Source organism: Triturus cristatus, chromosome 4_1, assembly GCF_964204655.1.
Source record: "Triturus cristatus chromosome 4_1, aTriCri1.1, whole genome shotgun sequence".
Classification (NCBI taxonomy): Eukaryota; Metazoa; Chordata; class Amphibia; order Caudata; family Salamandridae; genus Triturus; species Triturus cristatus.
This window is the reverse complement of record NC_140585.1, coordinates 1,296,581,814-1,296,607,081: the sequence shown is the minus strand read 5'-3', so window position 1 is coordinate 1,296,607,081 and position 25,268 is coordinate 1,296,581,814. Positions and strand designations below refer to the sequence as shown.

The window sequence follows — 25,268 nt, the reverse complement described above, 5'->3', positions numbered from 1 at the left end:
GTTGCTTAGTTACTGGAGAATGTACGGAGGGCATTCATTGACTGGGGAATGGTTGAAGCTGGACCTATCTTCTCTTCCTTGTAACTACGAATAAATCTACTTGAACTAATATTGTTTCCTGAACGTTTGGCATAGAAGGCTTGAATCACAGCCTATTGCAGGAGAGGCAGAAGGTTTACTAAAAGGAAAACAGTACCTGCATTGAAGCATGAGTATCCACTGGACTGATCCGATGCCCAAGAAATATAAAAACACACATCAGGAGAAAAACGCCGATGCAGATGGAGGCACAGGAGTCTATCGATAACTTTATTGAGGCACAGAAAGACGTGGTTGGCGGAGGAAACGTGGTTGGGAGAGGTATCTTCAATGAGCCACATAGTAAAGAAAAAAAACGGTGTTGGGACACTCCCAAGATGGCTGCACGCACGGTGGTGCTAAGTCGGGTGGCTCACAGCGCATTGAAGCTGCTGGACATCTGGAATCAGCAATCCTCATCGCAGTCGAAGGAACGTGCAGGAAACCATGGAGCTGTACAGGTAAGTGACACGCGCTCTGCATGTCAGCTCGAGGTAAATTTAAAAAGGCAGGCAGCGGTTCACCTGCCATAGAGTAAGAGGCGCAAATGTGAGAGTTTGGAAAGTACTCAAGAAATCCATACATGACACCGGCATAAATAAATAAAGTACATAGTAAGTACAGGCATATCTCCTCTGTAGTGCCTGCCAAAGCATACCATCAGCCTCTTTAGAAGGATCGCGGGTACAATAACTTAAGCGATAGTTGCAGCAAAAGTAATAATTGGAGGTGGAAAACAGTTGAGACACAATAGAATTTACACTAGGTAAAAGACATCAGTAAGTCCATCAGGTACTGGCAGGCAGCAAGGCAGGCAGGTAAGAAGACCGGGACATTCTTGTTCTCTAGCTATAGCACTTTCTCAGGGCAACAGGGAAAGTACTACATGTTCCAAAACAGCATGGCAGGTAAGTAGAATGACAGACAGGCAGCAAATGGAGGCACTCTACTAAAGTAGCAGTACAGGGAACACCAAATCCAAAACAGCAGGGCAGTCAGATAGCAGGACAAGGAGGGAGTGAAAACTGGATCGCTCTCCTGGGGAAACTGCACTTCTGGAAACACTGTCCCAAAGTGGCAGGGAGGGAACAACTGTCCCTAAGGAGCAGGAGCGGAAGCAGGAAAGTAGAGCAGGGACTGTCGCAGAGAAGTTGGGGCGACCGATGTAGGGGTCACTGGTGGGGCTCACTCAGGGGTGCCAGTATGCTTTAAGTCTTTTAATTGTAGCTTTACAAAGTCCTTTATCTTTAAGTTTCTTCAGGATGTAGTTTTCAGTAGTTCATTAGGTGGAACATGCAGGTTCTTTTCCAGGTCATCCCAAAATATGTTGTTAATAAAAGTAATGTCCATTACAGGAGGTATCTTCATGTTTCTTTATTCAGGCAAGATGTTACTCAGAGAACCCCACCAGGAGCACCCTCACTGCTGCTCAGCCCATCTCCAACTGACACTCACACACACAAACATTCCATTCACCAACATTCTCTCACACAGACACTCAGGCTGAGCAGCAGCAGTATAACAAATTGTCTTGAAAGTTTGTGGTGGATAGGGGCCAAAAGGGCTGCCGGCAGGCCTGCTTGCTTCTACCAGGTCCATAAGTTCATTGTGTGAGATGTGTTAGAACCTTGACCCGGTCACTCCACTCCGCACGGCCCCGTGTGCCCAGATTCTGCTTCTGCTGCCTTCTTGGCCTCACTTGCTGCCGCCTCTCCTTAAGGCCCCTGCTCTACAGGCTTGCCCAGGCTTGCCCTCGCTCTACCGTTCCGTCTTCCCGCTCTTTCCACCCCCTCTTCCGCTCCCCGCCGCTTCTCTCCTGTGTCCCCGCCCCCTTCTCTTGGCACCCGCTCCCCATTCGCCGCCCAGCTCCCGCCTCCCAGCTGCTCCTCCCTCCCACTTCGCCATTTATGGCGGGGACCGCGCGAACGCGCAGCGGCCACGCGCAGCGGGCGCGCCATAGGCAAGCCCGTCTACGCCCGTCTATGCCTGGACCGCGCCCAGCACCAGAACCCCTGGACCCCGCCGGAGCCAGCCAACCCGACAGAGATACGACGCCGCCACCCTCCACGCACTCAACACCGGCCGACAGCCAGCCTGCTACCAAGCCAACCCGAAACGCACCCACGGAGCATTCACCTGCCACGCCTGCAACTTCACCTGCACCCGAGCCTGCACCGCACCCACCAAGCCAGGTTCCAGCAACGACCACCTCAAGTGCATCTTACTCAACACCCGCTCCATCCACAGGCACGCCGTCGAACTCTGGAACCTTCTCGACACAACATCACCAGACGTCGCCTTCCTCACAGAAACATGGATGAACGCCTCCTCAGCTCCCGACATCACCATAGCCATCCCGGATGGCTACAAGATCGCCCGGAAGGACCGCATCAACTAAGCCGGAGGAGGCATCGCCATCGTCCACCGAAACACCATCCGAATCACGACCAACTCCGACCACACCCTCACCGCCGCCGAACACCTTCACTTCCAGATACACACCGACCCCAAGACCACCCTCAGAGGCACCCTCGTCTACAGACCCCGGGACCACGCACACAATTCAGCGAAGCCATCGCAGACTGCGTCAGCAAGCACGCCCTTACCTCCTCAGACTACATCCTCCTAGGAGACCTCAACTTCCACCTGGAGAACAACAATGACAGCAACACCGCCACCCTGCTGGACAACCTCGCCAACCTCGGACTCAAGCAACTGGTGAACACCCCCACCCACATCGCTGGCCACACGCTTGACCCCATCTTCTCCTCCAGCAAGCACATCTCCTTCAGCCACTCCACCGGACTGCACTGGACAGACCACAGCTGCGTCCACTTCAAATTCAGGATAACCACGACCCACAACCACCCTCAACAGGTTCCCCACAGAAGCTGGAGCAAGATCACCGCCGACCAGCTAACCACCTCCCTCAGCCAAACCCCCCCACCCACACGACGGACCCCAACGAAGCAGCCCGCAACCTCACACAGTGGCTCACCAACTGTGCCGATGACCTCACACCACTGAAGAACCTCCCCAGCAGACACAGCAGCAAGAAAGCCTCCTGGTTCACCAACGACCTCAAAAACTCCAAGAAAACCTGCCGTACCCTTTGGAAAGCCTGGCGCCACGACCAGACTACAGAAAACATGACAGCCCTCAAGAACGCCACCCGCAAACACCACCAACTGATCCGCACCACCAAAAGGACCACATTCAAAGAACGACTGGACAACAACTCCCACAAAAGCAAGGAACTCTTCAGCATCGTCAAAGAGCTCTCCAGCCCCAGCACCTGCAACAACGACATCACACCCTCGCAGGACCTCTGCGACTCACTCGCCTCGTTCTTTCACCGCAAGATTGCCGACATACACAACAGTTTCAGCGCACAGACCGCGCACCCTACCACCGATCTGGCACCCCCCACCACCACCCTCCGCACCTGGACGACGGTCAGCACCGAAGATACCACCCACACGATGAACACCATCCACTACGGCTCCCCAACCGACCCCTGCCCACACCACATCTTCAACAAAGCCGACTCCATCATCGCACCCCAACTCCGGAACATCATCAACAGCTCCTTCGCATCCGCCACCTTCCCAGAGAGGGAAACACGCCAAGCTCAGCGCACTCCTGAAGAAACCCACTGCGGACCCCACGGACCTCAAGAACTTCCGCCCCATCTCGCTCCTCCCCTTTCCAGCCAAAGTCATCGAGAAGATCGTCAACAAACAACTCTCCGCCTTCCTCGAGACCAACGGATCCCTCGACCCCTCGCAGTCCGGCTTCCGAGCAAACCACAGCACCGAGACCGCCCTCATCGCAGCCACCGACGACATCAGGTCCCTGCTCGACAACGGGGAAACAGCTGCCCTCATCCTTCTGGACCTCTCGGCAGCCTTTGACACCGTATGCCACCGCACCCTGATACAGCGCCTCAGCAACATCGGAATCCAAGGAAAGGCCTTGGAATGGATCATCTCGTTCCTCGCCGGCAGAACCCAGAGAGTCCGCCTTCCCCCGTTCCGGTCCGTGGCCACCGAAGTCATCTGCAGCGTCCCGCAAGGATCCTCGCTCAGCCCCACCCTCTTCAACGTCTAAATGAGCCCCCTCGCAGCCATCGCACGCCAACACAACCTCAACATCATCTCCTACGCCGACGACACCCAGCTGATCCTCTCCCTCACCAACGACCCCGCCACAGCCAGAGCCAACCTCCAGGAAGGAATGAAAGACGTTGCGGAATGGATGAAGCTCAGCTGGCTGCAACTGAACTCAGATAAGATGGAAGTCCTCATCCTGGGAACATCCCCCTCCGCCTGGGACGACTCCTGGTGGCCCCCTGCCCTGGGCTCCGCTCCAAAGCCAACGGACCATGCTCGCAACTTGGGCTTCATCCTGGAATCCTCCCTCACGATGACCAAGCAAGTCAATGCCGTCTCGTCATCCTGCTTCAACACCCTGCGCATGCTCCGAAAGATCTTCCGGTGGATCCCCACCGACACCAGGAAGACGGTCACCCAGGCCCTCGTCACCAGCCGACTGGACTACGGAAACACCCTCTACGCTGGAACCACAGCCAAACTACAGAAAAGACTCCAGGGCATACAGAACGCCTCTGCACGACTTATCCTGGACACCCCCCGCTTCAGCCACATCTCTCCCCAGCTGAGAGACCTGCACTGGCTACCCATCAGCAAGAGGATCACGTTCAGACTCCTCACCCACGCACCCACCCGCCACCTCCGCTCCGCCAGCCTCGCCCTCGCCACCGTCCCGCGCATCCGCAAGACCACCGCCGGAGGAAGATCCTTCTCCTACCTGGCGGCCAAGACATGGAACTCCCTCCCCACCCACCTACGACTGACCCAGAACCATCTCTCCTTCAGGAAACAGCTCAAGACCTGGCTCTTCGAGCAGTAGCGGATCTCCCTCCCCCCAGGGCCTTGAGACCCTACGGGTGAGTAGCGCGCTTTACAAATTGATTGATTGATTGATTGATTGATTGGAAGGAATGGAGAGACTGGGTTAGAGTATTCTTGGATTGTTGTTTTGTTCAAGGGTTAGTGCTAGTACTTTGTTTCTGTTTGAAGTACGAGTCCAATGTGTTTGCTTTGTCTGTGTAATGATTTGCCAGTTTGTCTGTGAAATCTTGAGTAACAGGATGAGTTCCTTCTAGGCAATTTGGTTTGCGAAATTCATTGAGTATTTTATAGAATTCTTTATTTGCACATTTAGCATTTTGAAATCTGTCTGAATAGGACCTTTTCTTAGCTTTTTTGATAGCTGACTTGTATAATCTGTTAATTTTTTGTAGGTGATGTTTGTCTTGTTTGGCGTTTGTTTTGAGCCAGGTATGTTGCAGCTATCTAATTTGTGGCTTTATGTCTTTTATTTCTATGTTACTCCAAGGCGCAATTTTTCTTTTGTGCTGTTGTGTGGTTTTGAGGGGTATCAGGATGTCAAAAGCTTCCTTGAGCCACTCATATAGATTTTGAACATAAGTTATTGTTTCGAGAATTGTACTTGATGTTAGTCATGTTTCTAAGTGTTCCATGCACTATTTCTGTAGGGACATTCAGTGGGATTATGTAACAATTTCCTTAGATATTTATTTTCTGCCATTTGTATTGAAATTGCTTATTTATAACCCCAGATGTCTGCCCCATCATAATAGTTGGGACACACTTACCATTAGAGAGGCATATTATAGACATTATGTGACTATAGCCTAAATGCCTAGAAAAAGAATTGATGCTGAACGCAATCCTATTATATGATTGTATATGCGATTTGAGGATTGGCTACCAGGACGATCCATCGTCCAACAGTATACCTAAGTAGCCGAATCTATCCACCTTGCCTATAATATTATGTTTGATTAGATATTTTCTAGTCTTAGTGCCTCTGGGTCCTAATGTCATAGTAAGTAATTTTAGAAAAATTGATTTTTAACCCCATATTTCCATAAAATAATGAAAATGGTTAAGTAGAAGTTGCCGGCCATTTGCTGTCTGGGAAATAAGAATGGACCCATCCGCATACAACAAAGCGGGAACCATTCTATGTCCTATCCTCGGAGCAGCTATGCAAAATAACTTAAAATCTGATCTAATTGATTTATATATAAAATAAAAAGGAAAGGTGCTAAAATACATCCTTGGCAGACCCCTCTCCCTACCTGAAAGTGCTTAGTGCATTCTCCAGATGGACCAAATCTTACCGTCGCTTCAAGCCTCGTATGGAAGTTGTGCAAGAACACCATTATGGCTTTGTGCATCCCCATGTCCCTCAGCGCAATCCACAGCTTAGATCTTACCACTGTATCAAATGATTTGCTGAGGTCCATGAAGATTAAATGTATGCTTTCTTTTTTAGCCACTGTATACTTGTTAACTTGAAGATCGAAATTACAATTTTGCTTTATAGTGCCTCATCCTGATCTAAACCCATATTGACTCTCTTATAGAGTGTAACATGTACTATTCCCACTTCAGTCAGTACAACAGTAGGGAAAGTGTTGAACTGTGGAGGGGTAAAATTTACTTTTCCCACTCCAATAAATGTAACAGTAGGGAAAGTGTTGGATAGCTGAGGGTTAAAGTCTACTATTTACAAACAAAATATATTCAACAAAATAAAAAAAATTAAAACAAATGAAACAATATATAAATATGTTGAAAAATAAAATATATTTAATATTAAAAATAAAAACATATCACAATCTTAAATACATATCACAAATACCAAATATTTTTATAAATATAATTTTTTTTAAAATCCTGCAATTTTTTTTTTCTTTGGAAATTATTTCTTATCAAACAAATTAATTGTTACATACACTACGTTTATATACTTTCCACCCTATAACACCACAAAACTCACAACCTGCACTTAAAAAATTCTTTGCACCATAGTTATAAATATTCATCAAAAAACACATTTCCATTCATTGACTGTAAATATTAATTATTAATAATTAAGGTACTTCCCACAATAAATCCTCACAAAGCACACAACAAACTCATAAAATTTACCCAAAAAAGTATTTGTTATATTTATCAACTGATTATTAATTAATTAAAAATAAATTACTACCTATCCTTTACCCCTATAACCCCACGACCCGCACCTTAAACAAATTGCACAATTAACATAATTAGATATCAATTATTTAATTAATATTAATTAACAACTAATTATTTTTTAATTCAAAACTAATTACTTCCCATGCTTAACCCCTATATCTCCACAACCCACACATAAAATGTGCCCCAAACATTTTAAATCAAAATTAACACAATTAAATATCAATTAAATAAATGTTATTAAATAAAAATATTCATTATTTGTTATAATGAAATTACTTCATACCCTATTCCCCTACAAACTCACAACCCTCTACAGAACTAAAAAACACAACAATTAGGTGCCGATTCCGATCCATTAAAAAAATTTACCGTCTGACTCGTATCCGTATTTTTTTACGTACGAATCGTACAAGTACCGTACAAACTGCGAAGTACGATTCGTACATGAAAAATACATACGAATTGCGTCGGGAAAATGGTCCAAGAGGGAGCCGTAAATTTTTACGTCCGAATAGCATCTGGAAAAGTGTCCGATAGGGAGACGGATATTTTTACGTGCAAATGGTAAAACAGAAGTCCGAGCGCGCAAGTACGATCCATACCGCCCGTTCGAATACACAACCGCATGTAAAAGGCCCCGTACGGAGCGAACGCTGTAGCCTACATGTACACGGGTAAACTTGTGCCCAAATACGAGTCGTACAGCCCCCCTCACCCCGCACATCTCAGCACCGTACCCCGTATGTCAGCACCGTACCCCCCTCCGTACCGTACCCCAACACCGCAGCACAGCCCCGCACCTGTACGCACCGTACCCCAACACCGTAGCACAGCCCGCACCTGTACGCGCCACACCCCAACACCATAGCACAGCCCGCACCTGTACGCACCGCACCCCAACACCGTAGCACAGCCCGCACCTGTACGCACCGCACCCCAACACCGTACCACAGCCCGCACCTGTACGCGCCGCACCCCAACACCGTAGCACAGCCCCGCACCTGTACGCACCGTACCCCAACACCGTACCCCAGCACCCTCACCCAGCATCGCGTATGTACGGACCGTACCTATGCGAAAAAGACTCGTACAGAACCAGGACACTGTAAAACAGCACAAGGAGGGTCAATTTGGCTCGCACAACACCACAAAACATGTCAACATGACAAAATACATCTCTATGACTGACCTGCCACATCCAAACAGCCAAACAGAGGACCAAATCACAACCACCTCTTATAACACACCCACCACAAATTCAAACACAGCCACACCCACAAATGGACCAATAAAAAGGGCCCACACACACAACCCATGAGCCATTGCAACAGACCCACTGCTCACAGACACCACAGACAAACAACTGCACCTTACTCACACCTTAACTACACCTTCACTTACACACCTTCACACAACCTCCTTCACAAACACCCCCTCTTCACCTTCACACACACACCATCACATTCATACCCACACACCCACAACCATCCACACCCACACCCCACACCATGCCCACTGACAAGAATCCAAAGTTCACTACGGCGGAGCTGGAGCTCCTTGTCAATGAAGTCATCAGAGTCGAGCCACAGCTGTTTGCAACATTGGTGAAACAGACGAGCATAGCCCAACAAACCAGCCTGTGGCAGAGGATCGTCGATAAGGTGAATGCTGTTGCGCCCATCCGAAGGACCAGGCATGAATGCCAAGCCAGGTGGTACGATCTGCGCAGGGCAGTCAAGAGGAAAATGAACGAGGAATACGCCCAGAGTAACATCACTGGAGGTTGGCTGCCCCGCAGACCCATACATTACCATCCCTGGGAGGAGAAGGTGATGGCCACGCTTCCGCCGGTGGGAGTACACGGAGTCGAAGGAGTCGCAGAGCCTGGTGAGTACACAAACAACTCACGTAACATGGGGGAATGGCATCCACACCCCAACTACAACAAATGCACTCACCTACCCCCAAGCCCTCACCGCACACAACCACACCCTAAAAACCACACTCATGCCACTAACGTCTCCATGCCCCATTCACAAATAAAGGCAATGCCATGTCCCAGGCCACACCAACCACAAACCCAAGACTGGATGTCCGGGATGCTGGGAGGGTGGGTCTCACAAAACACATTGTGCAACTCAGAACCAGACACAAATGCCCACAGCCCATATGGCCTAGATACATACCCATGCACCATGCCCAATGCACAGGGACTGGCAAAGTAATGACAAGGTAGCTGACACTTGGCCCTGCTGTAGACAGCACAACGCCCTCCTGTGACCACTGTACACTCAAACAACAACTCCACTAGCTCACATACCCAGCACAGGAACTCACACACACAGTCATGCCACCATGAGGAGACAGACACATCACCTGGGAGACCCAATGACAAATCACACTACACACAACAGCAGGCCTGGTCACACACCCCCCCCCACACAAGCAGGCAACGGATTTACCCACTCTCACAATGGACATGTGACACAACAAGACCAATCCATAGCCAAATAAGCATTCCAGCAAAAAATCTACTGGCAAACACTCAGGAGCACATACCAATCTGTCCCCCGCAACATACCCATCCTCAAGTGTACATTGAGAGGAATGCTAGGCACATCCAACCACCTGGAGGAACTGTGACTACTTGAATATGTATGAAACATGGATGCGGCATGAAACAGCGTTAACATTGTCTCTCTCACACACACAGGGCAACGTCATCGACCTCCCCCCAACAATGGGGGGGAACAATCACAGTCCCAGGCTCAGCGTAAAGATGATCCCACCGGCAGCGACGACTCTCACCATTCCATGGATGACCCTGACCAACCTGGCCCCTCTGGTGCCCAAGCCCCTGCAGCACCTGCGTCAGGTACATCTGTGCCAACCCCCACCCCCATTCCTGCCACATCCCAGGAGACACCCAGGAGCCCTGCTCGCACCGAACAACACAGCCAGTCTGACCAGGAGGGACAAGGTTCTCCGGGCACCCAGAAGGAGGCAGACGACCATGCTAATGCCATCCCTCAGGGGTCCCGTAGACCCAATGTGCCCACAACGGCAGGCCCGGCTCGTGTGGGCAGGGGTGGTGGGAGTGGAGGCAGGCGGAGGCGCAAACCTGACCAGCCAGCTGAGGGAACCGGTATGGCACACATGCGCCACATCCTGGACACATACCGGCGTGACACCAGGGGCATCAGCCAGGTTGTGTCAAGCATCACAGACATCAAGGGGACCCTCGACGAGATGAAGAACCTGCAGGCCAAGCAACATGCCAGTCAACAACAACACCAAGGACGGATGGAGGCAAGACTGGCTGAGCTCCTGGCGGTGCAAACGGACATGAGCCGTTCACTCAGTCGGATTGCCGACAACATGGGCAACCCTCCCTGTGACACCAGGCGAAGACCAGCACCAGCCACAGGGAGGGAGGAGGAGGAGGAGGATTCGTCCGACGGAGCATCACAGACATTGTCAAGGCCTGCATCTGAGGGTCCCCGGAGGAAGGTGGGTCGTCCACAGAAAAGAACGTGAGAGTCAGCGGACCATCCACATCTCCCAGGTCACCTGGCCTGGCACCTGGCCCTCTGGCGCAACAGCACCACCTCACCCAATGACATTCTCTGCCACATGGACTTGCTGGTCACAGTCTGACCAATGATGACCAACACTGTGGTCTGAACTCTGATGACTCCAACTGACAAGGATGGCATCTCCCCCTGTGAACTTTGGATTCTATGCACCCGGTAGAGCACCTTACTTCATCCACCAAAAGACTTACCCCACCAAAAATAAATACTTAATTTTGTCATGAGATGTTGCTGTCATTTGGCATTATTCACCAACATCTTCCGTTTAGTATCCTTCCCCGCAGTTAATGATTGGGCAAGAAAACTATGTAATTGCCCGTGTGACAATCTGTCTACCCAATCAACTTTGCATGTAATCTGTTTCTGTAAATTTTATTCGATGGAAAGATCTAGATGGATTAAGCCATTTTAAAAAAAACATGGTTCATGGAGACACTGCCGGCCCGCTTTATTGTTCTTAGTATCCTTACAGGATGAATACTGTGTGTCAATAATGCTGGGCTTTTTAAAAAGTATTTTAAGAAAAAGGAAAAGTTTAATCAATTTTTAGGTAATTTATTTAGGTACTGCTTAATAATATTTTTATTGTGGTTTACTTTTGTCTATGTATGAACATGTTACTTTTATGATTTCATGAATCTTGAACTCGAATAAAGTATTATTATTATTATTATTATTCACCAACATATGTGTGTGTAAATGTCATACTATGCCTGAGTGTTGAACTAACTCCATACATCCATACCCTGGGATCGGAGTCTGGTACAGGAAACACCTATGGGTCACAATGTATCATTCAATGCAGACATGGAGCACAATACTCACCTGTGATGGCCTCAAGCTGCTGAGGGGGTGCTAGGGAAACTGTAAGGAAACACCTATTTGGAAGAGTAACATTAAGGCGTAGAGGTCATGCCTCATTTGGAGGTTCCCGGGGAGGGAGTCCCAGTTATGTGTTCCCAGGTGGGAGAACTATGTCCTGCATGCAGGAGTACGGTGGATCAGAAGAATGGTGGCCAGGTCATGGTTGGATGCATGGAGATGGCACTACGGGGTCTCGGATGACAGTGGTACAAGGTTGGTTTTGGGTCAGGGTTGTGGCCTGCCTCCTGAGTGTGGGTGAGGAGTCTGAAGGTCATCCTGCAGCACACAGTGATCCATTGCAGCTATCTCTGCTGGACGGTGACGTGGCTGGGGCGCGGGATGTTGACGCTGAGGTGAGCAGATGCAGCCTGGATGTGGACAAGTGTCCCTGGATTTTGGATGTGGCTGCTCCATAGAGGGCAGGGCAGTATTTGACACAGATGTTGTCGTGGACCTGGGGGATGGTCCGTCTTACCTTGGAGTGGATCTATCTGGGCATCATGTGCATAATGCTGAGGGTGTTGCAGTGAGAGGTACAGATGCTGGTGATTACCATGGCAAATTAGAGCAAGCAATCCATGATGCACAACATCTTGTGTGCATGGACACTGGGTGCCTGTGCGGGGCTTCTGTGGGTGGGACACAAGCAGTTGAGCCAGCTGTAAGGGGACAATCCTCAGATGTTGACCTCTGTCCTGTACAAGTCCAGCCTCAGGCGGCTGCTGTTCTGCCATTCATCTATGGATCCCATGCAATCTTGAATATTGGAACTGGAAATGTCTGGGTCCTTGGTGAGGGTGAGGAGCGCCTGGCTGTCAATGGCATACGAGTTGATGATGAGGGCGTGTGCACATGTGATGGTGGAACTAACATGCCAAAACACATACACAGCCGTGGACATCATGCACAATAGAGAATCAAATACATGAAGAACAGCATGCAGGTTGTTAATCTACACATAGACTCATATGCACAATCCTTGACAACCATGCCAGAGATGCCGCATGCACAGTGGCAAGAGACCTGCATTGACAGAGATGAGGCACCTTGGAGGCTGAGGAACACCTTTATTACTCATGCTCACACCTATGCAAAATCATCAACATTAACAGACTCACAGGTCTATTGGATTAACATGTGGGACCTACACCGGACACCCCCTTTGCACCACAGATGCTGTAAATCCATTGTACTGGCACACAAGTGAAGGGGTTGAGGGGTTGCACACAGAGAGGCTGCAATTCCCCATTGAGCATCATATGGGGATGTCCCGCAATATGTCTACCCGTAGCCTCCCGTATGTTTCAGAGGGAAGTTGTACACACATTGATGCCTTCATCACAAACCACAATCCCATAACAGATGACTGTCACGAAGTGTGACTATCAATTCATGTGAGTCATGCATGTGAGTCATGCCACATGTCATGTGCCCCATGGTGAGTCGACATGTATGCATAGTAACATACCCTGCACAGGAGCAGTGCCCACACATTACATACAACTACCACACCCAAAAAGCCTTGCTGCAATCCTTACCCAAAGGAGAATTTTCACCATGTCCGTGCATGTAACGCTGATTCAGCATACGTTGCATTACTCATGAGGAATAGCAGGAGCACAACAATGCCACGAGCAGACAGCATGCGCAACTACCTGGGGATGAGTGACACACGAGAAGTCAGGAAAAACATAGTCATCTGCATGCATGGTCATGTACTCTACATGAATAAGGTTGACACCATGCCAGTTATCAATTGAGTGTGTCAGCTAAAATGTGTGGAATGACATCAGCACTCGAGTGACACATCAGCACACTCCTCAAAGTCACTTAGCATACAGTCAGCTGGACACACACATTGCAACACATGCCACACAAGGCTCAAAGCGTGCACACTCAGACCCAGGGACTCACCATTATGAGAAGAAGTTGCGTATGAGCTGACTCCGGATGTCCTCCTCCTCCTCCTCCTCCTCCTCCTCACTTGCCTCGTGACCAAGGCCGTCACCCCCCACGGGTGGATGTTCCTGCTCATCGGGATCCAGGATGAGTGGCACAACTTTCTCCACTGCCATGTTGAGCAGCATGCAGCACACGAGGAAGATTTTGCAGGCCTTCACCGGTGCATATGGGAGGGACCCGTCGGTCTTGTGGAGGCACCGGAATCGGCTCTTCAGGAGGCCAAACGTCTTCTCAATCACTCGCCTGGTCTGCCCATGGGCGTTGTTGTAACGGTGATCTGCAGCTGTTCTCGGGTTGCGGAGAGGCGTCACCAGCCATGGCATGTTGGGATAGCCAGAGTCCCCTACATGGAAACATCATGTAAAGAAGTGGGTCAGGAGATGCCGTCACATACTAAGATACCGCTGAATACTGGACAAACAGAGTCTACTCACCAACAAGACATGCTCGTTCGTTGTGCAGCTGCAGCATCATTTCTGGCACCCTGCTACGCCTCATGATGTAGGCATCGTGTGCTGACCCTGGAAAACGTGCACAGACATGGGAAATCACCATGTTAGCAAGACACACCACAAGAACATTAATGGAGTGGTAATGTTTACGGTTACGGAAGGCTACCTCCTGTGCCTGTGGTGGTACCAAAGCCACATGTGTCCCATCAATGGACCCAATTACATGGGGCATCCGTCCCAGGGCATAGAACTCACCCTTGATACCTGTCAACTGCTCACGAGTTGGAAAATGGATGAATTCATCCAGGTGCTCCAACATGGCTTCTAAAACATCATGCAGGACACGGCTGAACATGGTCTGAGACATGCCACCCACATAAGCTATGTTCAATTGAAACGTACCGGTGGCAAAGAAATGTAGGGCTGACATCACCTTCATCTTGGGGGTCAGCGCAGTCGGATAACTGTGTCGCGATTGGAGGTGTGGAGCCGCCTGTTTGTCAGGTCCACAATTAACTGTCGGGGGAATCGGTAGCGGCGTATGCAGTCACGTTCCCTCATGGCAGCCAAGTCTGGCATTGGTCGGGGGAGAGGCGGTGCCCTGCAGAAAATTGGAAGGAATAACGAAGATTGAGTACATTACTACACCAATGTCAATGAACTGAGCACATGTTCAACAGCTAATACACATATGCCACATACAGAGTCTGGTGTGTGCAATACATCCTGCACACGTATGCCAACCAGGTGATACTCCTATCAAGAGCCAGCTACAAACATGGATTGTCCAGGTCTACATGACATGCCATGAAAGTAGCTGTGGGCCAGTGTGAGTGAACAGCCAGACACATTACAGGAGTGACATACATCCACATATGTGCATTTGAATGATGTCATCTCATACAGACAGCTGCCGGCAAGCTAGACACACAGGTCACATGTCATGGAAAAAGGACAGACCACACACCTTGCCATGAAGGGGTACATGTCAAATATGATCACACAGACATTGAGACTACGCAGATATGTCCTAAGCTCGCAAGTCCCTGTTAGATGCATACAGACACATGTCACGTGTTATTCCACATGTGTCCTGGTGTGCGTAATAGTGTGACATGGGCATCTACACACAGACACATGTTGGATGCAGCTACAGCAGATGCCGTTGACGGAACACCAACAGCAAGATCATGGGAACACATGACACACACTTGACATAGTCACATCGTGGCACGCTGGTAGTGAGATGTCAGGTGTCATCATCTGTGTACTTGGCATCAGGGGACATTTGCGGGTGTTGGGGAACTGTGCCATGCCAGTGATGCAGTGCTTGACAAGTTTGAAATACATGCACACATGTAAAAGGTGTGAAGGGGAAGTGCGCCACATGGTGCCCCATCACACATGACATGTGTACACAGGTCATCACACAACTATTGGGTTAAAACATGAGGAGACATGTGCCAGCTCACTGCCTGACACACCTAGGCCCTACACATGATGCACTGCACTGACAATGACTTTATGTCCATCCTTGTGCGAGTCATACACCTCCATTCCTTTCCTGTGCGCCTCCTATCAACAGTGTAAGCTCTGAAACGCACCGTACACACGCTCTGAGGGCGTGTGTACGGTCGTATCACAATATGGGGTTTGGGTAGGAGTACGCGTGTGTGCAAGGACCGTACACACGTACGTGTACACACTGGTCCTATCCCCATGGTAGTGTTGGCGTAGGCGTACGCCATAGAGATACGGCTCGTACCCGCTTATGTACGGCCTGTGGCACTATGGCGTACGCCTACGGCAACACTACCATAGTGTTATGGGCCCTACACACGCGGGTACGGGCCGTAGCACTAGGGTAGTGTTGCCGTAGGCGTACGCCATAGAGATACGGGCCCTACACATGCATGTACGGCCCGTATCACAATGGCGTACACCTACAGCAACACTACCAAAGTGATACAGACCCTACACACGCGTGTACGGACCGTATCACTGGAGTAGTGGTGCCCTAGGGGTAAGTGTGGAACGCACCGTACCTGTGTGTGGATAGTGAAATTACATAGGGGACACATGAGGGACAAGTATAAGGGCCTAAATGCATGCTGGTTGTCATGGAGACCGAGGGGCAGATTTATAAGCCCCTTGCGCCACTTTTGCGCCACTTTTAACATGGGAAAAGTGACGCAAAAGTGGCGCAAGGGGCTCATAAATCTGCCCCCGAGTTTCCAGTTCAAAATGTTGCATCAGGTGGCCAGCAAAAGTCGGTTGGAGACAATATACTATGTTGCAAAGTGGTTGTTGACTTGACATCATGCTCAAATTTTGAACTATGCAAAGGCCCTCACTGGGGTAGGTTTAATGGGATTGTAGGAAACGTAGGATGCAAATGAGATTGACCAATCACTCTGTACTCCTGTAAATGAAACAGCCCAGCAAGGGAGATATAAGGCAGCCAGGACCCATGAGAGAGCACTTGCCTGCACAACTTTTCATTCCACACCACTGCTGCTGCTCGTGATTCCTCTGGCACCATGTCCAGGTCTGTTGAGAGGGCCCAGCCTTTCACCCAAGAGGAGAATGAGGCGTTGCTGGACGTCATCCTCCCACAGTACCCCTGCCTATATGGGAGACCAGGGGAGCAGGTGAGTGCTGACTCCACTAACTGTGACTGTGCCCCTTTTTTGTGTCTGTCACTTCTGGCATTGTGTCCAGGTGTGACAGACATGCAATGTTGTTCATGGTGGGTCCCAGGGGGGGGAATGCCTTATGTCTCCCACACAGAACCTGATGTGGTTCATATCTGCACTCCTCACTTGCATTGTGCTTACTGTGACAATCACTGCATGGTGCATGCCACATTCAGCCTGGCTAATCCCCTTGGGAATGTTGTTTTCATAGTCCTGATGTGATTCTGTGATCCCCCCAGTGTGACAGGTCACTGTACCCACAGATGTGTGTGAGTTGAGTGTACCTGTGGTGATAGTGTCGAAATGATGTGTACGGCACCTGCACATTGGTGTGTGTGTAAGTCCCCTGTCATGTGGGTGAGTGTCTATGTGGAGTGTTGCACCCCAGCTGCATGGAGGATGCATATGCCCTACCCATCTGATGTGAGCAGGGAGCCGTGCTGTGTGTCTGACGTGCTGAGCTAGCCCCACACCTGTGACTCCCCCCAGTCAAGTGGCACATGTGCAGAGTGATGTTTGTACCCGCAGTTGCCAATGGCAGGTGATTGTCCTGTGCCTGTGTGTGTCTGTGTACTCCGCTGAGGTTGCGTCAGTGGCCTGGGGCATGTGACTGCTTTGAGGTGCTGTCCATTATCCTGGTGTTGCTTGTGATGCACAGTGTGAGCCATGATCATTGATTCTGTCGCACCCCTCATGCCACCTGTGTACTTTAAATGCCACATAGTGCATTTGGCCTTCCCCAGAGGTTAATGTCCCTATGACAAAGGTGCAATGAGTTTGCTGCATACTATGCCCTGTTCAAACAAGCCCAATTGTTCTAATGTGTGTCTCTGTGACATGGAGCAGGTGTATTGATGTTGTCTCACTTTGTCATCCTCACAGGTAGGCGCCTACGCCAAGGGGGAGATTTGGAAGCGGGCCGTCAGGGCCGTGAAGTCGGTGGAGGGTCGCAGTCGGCGCCTGGCCCAGGTGAGGAAACGCTGGCAGGATATCTGGTGCTGGACCGGGAGGATTGCCCGGGTCCTGCTGGAGGACTCACCTGCACGCAAACACGGTGGGTTCCGGCGCCTGACCCACCAAATGAAGCGTGTCCTGGCGGTGGTCTTCCCTGACATGGATAGGCGGCTACAGGAGAAGCAGCAGCAGGAAGGGGGTAGGTACATGTGTGTTTGTTGTGTGTCACCAGCTTTTGGAAGTGCTCAGTCGCCTGGATACACTGCCAGGGTTTATATGTGCAGTGCATATCCTGTTCCCCAAATTCAACCGGTCCTGTTCTTCCTCCCTTCCCCTCCTTGACATGTGTTCCGTGGTCTGTGTGTAGTCACTCTTGCACAAGGTAATTTAGGCTGGCAGGTAATCCAAGTGCCCAATGCTTGCAGCATCATGTGTGGGGGTGGTCTGTGACATGTGTTGGGACCTTGCCTGTGCCCTGTCCATTTCAGTCATTTGGGGGTCTATGATTGTTGGCACTGATGCAGAGTCTCAAAATAGGAGTGTGAGGCTTAAAATGAACTGCCTTGCAGCATGCATGACCGATGTTGTGGCCTCAGACATGATGTGCATGAGGGGGAGATATGAATAGTGCAGGGACGGTTGCTCCTGTTGTAGTCGTATCTTTCCAGGACCATGGAGCAGTGTGGCCACTACAGTCCCTTGAGACACCTTTTCCTAGGAATCATGTGTATCATCCAACACTGTGGACATTCTCAGTGTCTTCAGCATAGGTTGGCCTCTGTGGCATTGTACCCTGGCCACATTTGTATTTACGTAATGTGTGCTACATGTGTACACTGTACAGGGTGACCCAATGTGGCTTGTGCATCCTCACACTGGCCAGTGACTGTGTGTCTGTGTACAACTATCTGATGATGGTTGTTTGTCAATATTATGTGTGGTCCGCCCCACGAGGGGTAGTTAGAGTGCAATTAGGATTTAATGGAGCCCATTTTTGTGATCCCTGATTAAGAGGTGTAAGTCCTTCCTCTGTCTCAATCACATTGTCTCAGGTAGGGGGGGGGTTTGTGCGGGCAAGGCCTACATTTGCAAAGCTTATGTCTCCTTGCCAGGTCTGGCCTGTGTGTGATGATAGTCAGAACAGACACTCAACAAGTATTGACCCAGTCATGTTGTGCAGGGTTTAATGTTTGTGCTTTGCAGCATGTGTCAAAAGTTAAAAGACATGGTTCCTGCTCATCCATTTTTGGCAACGGTGTGTGGTCCAGATGCTGTGCTCGACTGTCCACAGACACTAGCTTCTCTGTATAATTCGATATCAAGTTCTTTGCTGTTGTGTCATGCTCTCCATTGTATCAAAGTGGCATGGTGGGTCAACCAACTGCGTAGTGCAGGGCCTACATATGTGTGTAGTATTGTAGATGTTCCTCATGATGCTTTTCATGCTATGCACTGTGACCTATGTAGTTTGGACTCATGTGTCATATGTATACAGGTGTCTGATTATTTCCTGTCTCTTCACCTTGCCCACAGCATCGTCGGGGGACACCGAGGGAGACACCGGCACGGACGTGGAGGAGGGATCCAGCACCGGTGCCACCAGTGCTGGGGAGTCTGGTGCAGCAAGTGGCACGGAGGGCGAGGGGAGTCAGGCGGAGGACCTGTCCAGTTCCAACACCGACTAAGACGCTGACGGGTCCGAAGCTGAGCTCCCAGAGGGGGCGGAGGCTGCTCCCACAGCTGAAAGCAGCAGTACATCTCTCGCCGCCCCCTCCATTCCCATCACCGCCCTCCCACTTGCTCGGGTCCCTTCTGTCCGTGCTAGGCGACCACATGTCTCCTTCGTGCCAGGCACCGCACCCCCTGCCCCTGTCTCCCCTGCTGCCGTCAATGCCGAGTCTGTGGACATCCTGCGGCAGTTGCAGGTTGGTCAGACATCGCTGCTTAATGTCTTCCATGGCCACACCAGACTGCTGACACAGATGGTGTCGTTCATGGAGGGCATGTCATCAGCGATGTCTGACCAACGGATGTTGCTGAGGTCCATGGACTCGTCACTGACGGCAGCAGTGGGTCTCCTGCAGCGCTCCGTCCCCCCCTACCCCTGCCCCATCCACACTTCCCACTCCCATGCCTGTCCCAAGAACACCCAGACATCCCCATGCACGCACCCCACCAGACACAGGCAGCACACCAACAGGGAAGGCCAAGCGCACACCTCTAGTCATGCACACACAGGGGGAAGTAGGCACACCCACTGGGTCGGGGGGCAAACGGCAGCCACGCAGCCACAGTGGGAGTCCGCAGTCCTCACGACCCACTTCCTCCAAAACCACTCCCCTTAGCTCCCCTGCCCAACAGTCGGACAAAGAGTCCTTCATGGCCAGTCTGTCCCTCAGGCCCAGTGTGACACCACCCCGCAAGCGGTCGAGGAAGTCCCCAGGCAGGGGAGTTGAGTCCCCCCCTGTCCACACCCTCCCCCAGTAGCGCTGCAACCCATCCCTCTGACCCCCCCCTCCTTGGGGCCTGTGGTTCCTTCAGGTGCAGGGGAGACGCTGGCAGACCTTGCAACCGTGTGCAGTGCCATCCTAACCACCACCTTTGGCACTGCCCCACCCCCTGTGGTGGAGTCGTCGTCCGACCCTTGCCCCTCCTGTCCCTGCGGTGCCTGGTCCTTCCCCCCACATGATGCCCCCCCCTGTGGATGGAAAGGAACTCTGAACTGTGCAGGCAAGCTAGGGGAGACATGTCCCAATGTGTCCCCCCCCCCCGGAATTCGCATATGGACTGGCCTATGGGCCTTGTATATAGTGTACATTTCAAATCCACTCTTTTTTATGCTGAATAAAGCATTTTGTTTTTCATTTGCACACAAATGCTTTTCTGGTATTGCTGTTGGTGCTGCTGCTCCCTGAGTTGGGGTGGTGATAATGTGTTAGGTGTCTGGGAAATGTTGTAGTGTGCTGCTCATGGGGAGGACCCTGGTATCTGCGTGCCATCACAAGGTCTCTGCAAATAATCTTTGGTCATGTAAGCTCTTACTGTATGGTGACATTGTCCCAAGGAGTGTTCCTTCCTCTGTGGCACCTGACTTCTTCCCTGCAGGGTGTTTCCCAATTGTTGTGCTGACCTGTGTCTACATTTCCTTGCTGTGTGAGGGATCCCTTCAACTTTGCCCATGCCTGCTCAGCAATGTCTACGCCTGCATCGTCTGTGCCATCCTTGGTAGTCACTGTACTTGTGTGTGGAGTATGTTGCCATGGCTTAATGTGGACATGGTCCCTTTTCCGCACTATGCATGTGTGTACTCCCAGCCTAGCACACATGTGTTACTTGTTCTGCAGGGTATTTGGGAACCTGACTGACAATTGTGGGCATTGTATCTGTGGGTACTCCTCCCTTTTCCTTCCATGGGAGGCAACAACTTGTTGGCTACCCCAGCACCTGTATATTCCTATCAGTCCTGGAATGTGGGTGACAGTGTGTGTTCCCTTAGGCTCTCTTAGTTTAGTGGGGTTTCACATGAGGATACAGTCTTGTTGCATGATCTCAGTGTGTGTATTGTGCTGCCACCACCAGGGGTGGGTATGCAAGTGTAATTTGTCATCACACCCACATGTGGTGTGTCATGCAGTGGGGGAAGGACATCCATCCTCATGGGAGTGGGACACTGCTGTCAGTGATGTGTTGTCATGGCACTATCAACATAGTCGCACATTGTGGATGCCTTCATGCACCCATGGAGTTTTGCTAATGGGAGGGTGATGTACACACCCCCATGTCTCTGTCCACTGCTGGGAGTCCTCTGCACCCACCCCTCATTTGTCTGGGCACTGCTGGGAGTCCTCTGCACCCACCCCTCATATGTCTGGGCACTGCTGGGAGTCCTCTGCACCCACCCCTCATAGGTCTGAGCACTGCTGGGAGTGATAGGCACCCACCCCTCATATGTCTGGGCACTGCTGGGAGTGATAGGCACACACCCCTCATATGTCTGGGCACTGCTGTGAGTGATAGGCACACACCCCTCATATGTCTTGCCACTGCTGGGGGTCTTCTGCACCCACCCCTCATATGTCTGGGCACTGCTGGGAGTGATAGGCACCCACCCCTCATATGTCTGGGCACTGCTGGGGGTCCTCTGCACCCACCCCTCATATGTCTGGGCACTGCTGGGAGTCCTCTGCACCCACCCCTCATATGTCTGGGCACTGCTGGGAGTGATAGACACCCACCCCTCATATGTCTGGGCACTGCTGGGAGTGATAGGCACACACCCCTCATATGTCTGGGCACTGCTGGGGGTCCTCTGCACCCTCCCCTTATATGTCTGGGCACTGCTGGGAGTGATAGGCATCCACCCCTCATATCTCTGGGCACTGCTGGGAGTCCTCTGCACCCACCCCTCATATGTCTGGGCACTGCTGGGAGTGATAGGCACCCACCCCTCATATGTCTGGGCACTGCTGGAAGTCCTCTGCACCCACCCCTCATATGTCTGGGCACTGCTGGGAGTGATAGGCACCCACCCCTCATATGTCTGGTCACTGCTGGGGGTCCTTTGCACCCACCCCTCATATGTCTGGGCACTGCTGGGAGTGATAGGCACCCACCCCTCATATGTCTGGGCACTGCTGGGAGTGATAGGCACACACCCCTCATATGTCTGGGCACTGCTGGGATTGATAGGCACCCACCCCTCATATGTCTGGGCACTGATGGGAGTGATAGGCACCCACCCCTCATATGTCTGGGCACTGCTGGGAGTTATAGGCACCCACCCCTCATATGGCTGGGCACTGCTGGGAGTCCTCTTCACCCACCCCTCATATGTCTGGGCACTGCTGGGAGTCCTCTGCACCCACCCCTCATATGTCTGGGCACTGCTGGGAGTGATAGGCACCCACCCCTCATATGTCTGGGCACTGCTGGGGGTCCTCTGCACCCACCCCTCTTATGTCTGGACACTGCTGGGAGTCGTCTGCACCCACCACTCATATGTCTGGGCACTGCTGGGAGTGATAGTCACCCACCCCTCATATGTCTGGGCACTACTGGGAGTCCTCTGCACCCACCCCTCATATGTCTGGGCACTGCTGGGAGTGATAGGCACCCACCCCTATGTCTCTGTCCACTGATGTGGATCGTAGCACGACACCCACCCACCCGCCCACACGCTCTGAAGGCCTGGGTACGGGCCGTACCACCATTGTTGGGGTGCCATAGGGGTACGGCCCGTACCCAGGCCTACAGAGCATGGGTACGGGTCGTACCGCACCTACCCCTACGTCACCCCAACAATGGTGGTACGGCCCGTACCCAGGCCTGAAGAGCATGGGTACGAGTCGCACCACGTGTACCCCTACGTCACCCCAACAATGGTGGTATGGCCCGTACCCAGCCCTGAAGAGCGTGGGTACGGGTCGCATCACGAGTACCCCTACGTCACCCCAACAATGGTGGTACGGCCCGTACCCACGTTCTGTAGGCCTGGGTACGGGTCGTACCCCTACGGCACCCCAACAATGGTGGTACGGCCCGTACCCACGCTCTTCAGGCCTGGGTACGGGCCGTACCACCATTGTTGGGGTGACGTAGGGGTACGCGTGGTGGAACTCGTACCCAAGCTCTTCAGGCCTGGGTACGGGCCGTACCACCATTGTTGGGGTGACGTAGGGGTACGCGTGGTACGACCCGTACCCATGCTCTTCAGGCCTGGGTACAGGCCGCACCACCATTGTTGGGGTGATGTAGGGGTACGCGTGGTTCGACCCGTACCCACGCTCTTCAGACCTGGGTACGGGCCGTACCACCATTGTTGGGGTGAAGTAGGGGTAGGCGTGGTGCGACCCGTACCCACGCTCTTCAGGCCTGGGTACGGGCCGTACAACCATTGTTGGGGTGATGTAGGGGTACGCGTGGTGCGACACATACCCACGCTCTTCAGGCCTGGGTGCGGGCCGAACAACCATTGTTGGGGTGACGTAGGGGTACGCGTGGTGCGACCCGTACCCACGCTCTTCAGGCCTGGGTACGGGCCGTACCACCATTGTTGGGGTGACATAGGGGTAGGCGTGGTACGACCCGTACCCACGCTGTTCAGGCCTGGGTACGGGCCGTACCCCAATGTTGGGGTGACATAGGGGTAGGCGTGGTTTGTGGTTGTGGTGACGGGACGCGTCCACGTCCACTTCCGTTGTGGCGGGACGCAGGCCTTGGTGGACACGCCCCCCCGAGTGACCAGTCCCTGGAGGTACGGTATGTACAGGGCATGTATACATTTTGCCTTCGGTGGGGGTTATGTTTCCTGCCCCTGCCCCCCACCTTTGTCCCTGGGTGTTGTTCTGACCTTCTGCAGCGTCTGCGTCGGTTCCCGTCCGGACGTCACGTACGCGGTGTCCCGGATCGGAAATGTGGGTATATTTTAGCCTGTCGGTATTACCGTACGAATCGTACTTGCAGGTTTGTAAGGTGGTTTTCCCGGGTACAAGTCAGACGGAGAAAACGCTTTGTATGACGGTTCGTACCCGAGTTTTACAGGAACGGAATCGGCACCTTAATTACATTCAATTTAATAACTACTGTAAATGTAACACATATTAAAAAACATAAACAATACATAGAAAAAATTACATAACATACATTTAAAATAAATACAAAAATACATAACACTAATTAAAAAACAATATTTTAAACAACTATATTATTATTACCATGCGACCCCTCACTCAATGCCAGGGAAAAGCCCTCTCTTGTTTGGAAGAGCCATGATAACCAACCTGCTCCAATGAAACCACCTCAGTTCCAAGAATGAGGATAATATTCACATTATGAACTTTGCCCGGAAATAGATGATGAAAAAGTATGCTGACGGACAATGCCATGTTAAAGATGTCATCTTTATGACAGGAGAGCGATTACTTCTCAGACAACACAGAAAAAGTTGCTCTGATGCTGCTTTTGAGGCTGCACCATTGATCATCACTAATACCAAAGGACACAAGTTTTTTTCTCATTTTCAACATGTGGCCAATCACTCACCAAACATCAATGACAATGTAAAGACGAGGGGCCGACTCACAAAAGTAAAGTTAAAGGGGCCGATTATGATGTCGGTCAGAAAGCCTCCAACTGCTAGGGGAAAGCTTCTGACCACAGTTCGGGGCTTTCTGACCGCCTGATTAAGATGTCGACGGTCATAACGTGAACCGTCTGATCATTCTGACTTAGTTTCCCCAGGCTCTCAGAGCCTACCAGCCGGTCGGAACAGAACTGTAATATTGATGTTGAATTCCGACAGACTTTCCGTTCCGGCCTTTCTAAAATGGAAAGGTTGTCAGGGAGCAACTTTGGAGGCCCCTAGCAGGCCCCCCTTGACCCCGCAGCATACGGTTAGTGGCCGAGGGTGTACCTAGGTACACCCCTGGTAAAACCCTGCACTGTGTGGCAGGCACCATGGGGTGCCTGCGACAGGGTGCAGGGTTTTATACCTCCCCACATTTCTCTATAGGAGCCTGTATCACGGCCGGTTTACGGCCATGACACAAGCGCCCATAGAGAACAATGGGA

General features: G+C 51.3%; 1 pseudogene; it reads left to right on the top strand.

The window, feature by feature from the left end:
- Positions 1–275: 275 nt before the first annotated feature.
- The window catches only part of LOC146856610 (uncharacterized), a 147,042-nt pseudogene continuing 122,049 nt past the window's right edge, over positions 276–25,268 (top strand).